Here is a 5051-nt window from a genome sequence, read left to right on the forward strand (position 1 = left end):
GGGGGGTGGCACGGGGGGATCCCCCTACACACTCCCCAGCAGACCCGAAAGTGGATCAGAAGTGCTCCTGGTCCACTTCCAGGTCTGCTGCTGAATGCGCTGTGGACCCCTCTGCGGTCCTGTGGGATGCATGATTCGCCCCACCATCGGACCATTCACAAGCCACCTGGTACCTTGAGGTATGTAGAAAAAACATTTAAAGCTGCGTCTCTGGCCAAATTGCTGAAACTTTCTGAATCAATTCGAAGGGTTCTGATTCGATTCATTGAGATTAAAGGGTCTCTTGGTTTGGTTTGATTTGAATTCAGAGATTTGGCCACCGAATCGGGCCAAATCTCCACCAGATCGAATCGGGATCAAAGCTTCATGCAGCCCTAGTTAGCGGCACCTCCCATAGCAGGTGCAGGAGTAGTAGAGGGATCTGGAGGGGATTGGTAGCATGGTGCAGGGTGGAGAAGGTGTGTGGGAGGTGGGGGGAACATGCTGATCTGAGCTACATGCCACTGGTCCCTCAGGCCAACATGAGCCCAATCCAGTCATTTTGCTTGGGGCCATAGGTTGTTGCCCCCTGATTTAGACCATGTCACAACTACCCTGCAATCTAGAATGGATCATTCCTCTTCAGGGGAAGCCTGATTTGTAACATTGTAAGATTGTTTGGCAAAACTCGAAGGAAAAAGACAAAATAAGTGCTGCAGGCAAAGGCTGAAGTGCTCTGAAAGATCAAAGAAGGATTCTCATTTTTAAGGTTTCTGCCAGCTGTATGTCAGGATTTAGCTAATGGCATGAGACCCTTCTGTTCATGACAAAGAGATACAAAGTTCTTAAGACTACAGAAGCAATTCAGATTAGTTCAGGGGTCAGGAACATTTTTGGACAGAGTGCCAAAAACACCTGCAACCTTGACTTGAGATGTTGGCATGCCAGGGGCAGATGGCAGGGGAGCCTTGTTGTGGCAGCGCAGCCTGGCTCCTTCCCCACTATCTGCCCAGAGTTGCTTGTGCCAAGCAAAATGCCTTTATGTGCCACAGTCTGGCACATGTGCCAGGGGTTGACTACCCCCAAATTAGTTATTAAGTTTTACTGTGTTCCAATTCTAACAGAACAGTCCTAAAGAGTGCAAATGGTAGCTTGAAGTATTTTTGGACGTGCAGACTTGAAACTTGAGGAGCACTCAGAGTGAAGATGTTGCTTTAGGAAGTACTTGCTGTCATTCATAGTTTAAGAGAACTGTGAAGAGTTTACTTTTCTGCTATTTGAATACTAGCTTCCCAAATTGGCCATGTAGTGCTCAGAACAAAAGATAATGGGACTTGGTGAACATGGTCAAGTAGGAAAGCTTTTTAAGAGAAAAAACAAGAGGAAGTTGCACACAATCTTAAATACAACAGTTGTTTGGGGAAGGAGGTAATAGCTCAGAGCTATAGATGATAGGGTTTTTCTAGAAACACAAATAACATCCATACTTGTGAACTCCATTTTAATTTTTAAAATACTGTAATTTTCAAAAGATTATTGGTATAGGTACCAATAAAACAACAACAAGATTGCAAAGACAGACACTCAAGGTAAAAACAAAAAAATCCCCAAAACCGCACCAAACAACGTTTTAAAGGTATCCATTCATGCCTAAATTTTGTCTCCTTTGTACATATGCATTAGTCTTCATTTATAGAATCATAGCTACTTTTTTTCCTTGGGATCCCTGTGTTATTCAGTGAATATCTAGTAACTCAATATTCTCTTAACCCTTCCATAGGTAGCCTCTGTCTTTCTTGCTTTGCCTTTTCAGATTTCTGTACTTACTGATTGTGGATTTAATTTCCTTATGGATGTTTTTATGGGGCTCGCAACTTGAAGTTCAAATGACTTGGTTCAGGAGACTCACAGAGGAACTCTCAAAATCAGGGGTAAAATCTAATTCCCCAGGGCAGCGTTTAATCACCTTTGTTGTGAAACCATCCTTTTTCTTCCTTCCTTCTCTTCTGCTTCATTTACTATGTACCTTTCAGTGTCTGCAACAAATGAGGACGGAATGTGACAAATGACCCTGATTCATTTCCACGGCATCAACTAGCCTATATGCTGAATGAGGCAGAAGTTTCGTGGTAAAAATATTACATGATCATGTAATTAAAAGACCGTCTCATAATACGTATCTGCCCAACACTGAATTTAAGTTGTGGTTAGCAAACATGTTTTGACATTTCCTAGCTTGAGTGCTTGATTCTTCAGGCTTAAGTTTTGGATGCATTTTCCCAACTTTTTAAATAAAAAAATCAGTCAAATTCTATCATGCTTTATCTTGTTGATTCTCCATTTCAGTGGTTAGCAGGGTTTAAAAAGCTGGTCCACAGTCAGCACTTCTGCTGGATCAAGCAGTAGGGTACCAAAGAGGAGTCTTATCTCATTCACAGAGGTTAGTTAAGCTTGTGGGTTTTGTAGCTATTTTCTGAGAGTAAAACATAGAGACTCTGAAATCCAGTTTTGGCTTCCTGGTTCAGAAGGGAAGTATGCTCTAGTAGTTAGGATTAACTTAATCCACTTCATTCCAGTCAGGCTCCTGCCTTTTCTAATATATTGCTTGGATTATTAGTGTGGCTGACACAGATCACAAGAGAGATGGTATTCCTTTGTTTATTTCTATTCCCAGACCTATAGCAACTGGGAGGAGGACCAGTTGTAGGGACCACTCCGCTTGTATCTGCTGCTCTCAAGTTAGAATATTTTCTCAGTGGAAATTATCTTGGCATAATTAATTTGCCAAACTTCCAGGAAAACTCTGTTGAGACATGGTAGTGCTTATGCCAAAACATGAAGATAGTTCAGTTGAGCAGTTACAAAGAATTAATACTAGTGAGAGATTTTTTTTGTCCTGGTCATTCTCAGAATGGTTGAATTGTGTTTAGCTCAAAAAACATCCCCCAAAAATGCAGTTGAGATAGATGGTCAGCATAGAAAACTTTACCCCAAACAGTTTAGCATCATTTAAAAGCAAGTAAAAACGAGCTTTTAAAATAAAGTACCAGGTAATTTTAACTATAGGCAGTTCTACACTTTATCTGTAATTATTGGATAGAGTCCTTGTATTTAACCATTTAAACCTTTTTATTTCTTTCAAGATTTTAAGTTTTTTCTATTAGGAGACAGTTACATGTCATTGGCTTCAATGTAACCTCAGTGCACTCCATTCAAATGTTGCTCTCCCCTCTATCTTGACAGCTACATGAGACAGCATGAGTCCGTTAGATGTCTTTTTTCATTTATCCTTTCCTTTGTAGCTGATTGTATTAACATCAGTAGTTTGACACTTGTGCCAGTCACATCAGCAAGCTAGAGGCTAAATTATATGAAGCTGCACACTTTTACCTATGCTATAGGAAATGACTGATCTCAAGTATTCAAATTGCTTGTAATATGAAGAGCAATGGGTAGATAATTTTCCTGTAAGTCCTATTTACTGCAGGGTTCTGGACAGGAGAAACAAAAAAGGAAGAGAGATCAGCTTCTCCTGCAAGAGGAAAATTTTAAGACCATAGTCTTAGGAACCCATTCCTCAGGCTGAGGCTTTTTTTCCCCCTTAAGTTCAGAGAGTCTTTATTTCCCCCTCTCCCCCACTTTAACTCGAGGCAAGCAATCTTTGCAGCAGTTTTTACACACGTGTCTTTCAGGATTTCTGACTGCCCTCTTTCTCTGAAGGATATCACAGTAGAAATTAAATTTCTTTCTGCTCAAAAGGTTGGGAATACTGTTGTAAAGCATGTCCATACACAAACTTGTACAAGTACAAATTAAAGGAACATGTGTTAAGATTTCTTAAATCAATGCAAAACCCTGTATGTATAGTTTTACATGCTTACATCAAGTGAATTTGATTTGATAAATCACTTTAAGGCCTTCCATGCAAGGTGTGCACCAGGTAATTTTTTTATACAAATTATCATTAAAGCATCTTACTATATAGGAAACAAGCTATAATGTCTCCAAGATGTGAAACTCCAAATTAATAAAGAACCATATATGGATTGTTCTTGAAAACCAATTCTGTAGTAACACTTCTGGTGGTAAATTGACCATTCATTCCTTTGATGGGCACAAAACATCGCTTCATGATCATTTTGACAAGAAAGTTGGTGGGGTTTTCAGAAGAGGCTGAAGACCAGAGGCACATGGATAATGCACATTTAACACCATCAGCTGAAGTGCAATCAGTCTTTGATAAAGGCATGGAAACATCTTATTTTCTTTACTCTTCACCCAGAAAAATTGACACACGGACTGAGTTGTCAGATATTATTCTCTGATCTATTTCCTGTTCCACAAAGAAACCTGCGTTTTCCAACTTGAGCCTCTAACCACCAGACTTGCTCAGACTTTGTCCTCCATGGGTATTTCTTCTCTGCAAAGGCTACATTGGCTTGCATTGGAAAGATGCAGGAAATGAGCTTAGCACTGTGCGAAGTGGACACCAAAATACTTAAGTTTCATGACTCGATGTAAACCGTACATTGCATTGGCGATTGATTTTAGTATCTAGGAGATTTACATCTTTCTCATATTTGATAAGCACACTTATGAGCTTCCAGTGAGAATTAGTTTTTAGGAGAGGTAATGAAAGGTGGTGGTAGTTTTAGTGGACTGAGATGTAGAGGTACATTCCACAGAAAGAGAGATTCTTTGGAGAAATTCAGTAATACTGTACCTGAAGCTATACCAGGATCTAGTTTTTTGCGGCTAATTTTGAACCACTGTTTTAAGACATAGTGGATAAGAAGAGTTTCTTTCCTGCTCTTCAAGTTGACCTTTCTACATCTGCAGAGAAATAAATTTGGACTTAAATTGTATCCTTTTGTTACTCTGTTGCCAGAGGACTCTCTTCCATTGGCATTCTTTAAGGGGTTGTGTCTCCATTACAGGAAACTTCACTGCATAGATCATGCTTGTTTCTCCAAGAAGAAAGTGATATGAGGACAATTGAGGAGATAGCAGAGTTCTGAAAAATCCCCAATAGATTTAGGGGCAAAGAATATGCAAAGAATTCTCTAGCAAGA

At 39.9% G+C, this 5051-nt stretch overlaps 1 long non-coding RNA gene across 1 annotated transcript in view; it reads left to right on the forward strand.

Annotated features, from left to right (window-relative positions):
• Positions 1–4708, forward strand: part of LOC109294009 — an 8797-nt gene extending 4089 nt beyond the window's left edge. Inside the window, exon 2 of the long non-coding RNA XR_002096449.1 lies at positions 2013–4708. This is a non-coding gene — a long non-coding RNA (uncharacterized LOC109294009). The remainder of the gene's footprint in view (positions 1–2012) is intronic.
• Positions 4709–5051: the final 343 nt, after the last annotated feature.

The sequence above is a fragment of the Gavialis gangeticus genome, unplaced genomic scaffold (genome assembly GCF_001723915.1).
Source record: "Gavialis gangeticus isolate Ggan-Ray unplaced genomic scaffold, GavGan_comp1, whole genome shotgun sequence".
NCBI classification, from domain to species: domain Eukaryota; kingdom Metazoa; phylum Chordata; order Crocodylia; family Gavialidae; genus Gavialis; species Gavialis gangeticus.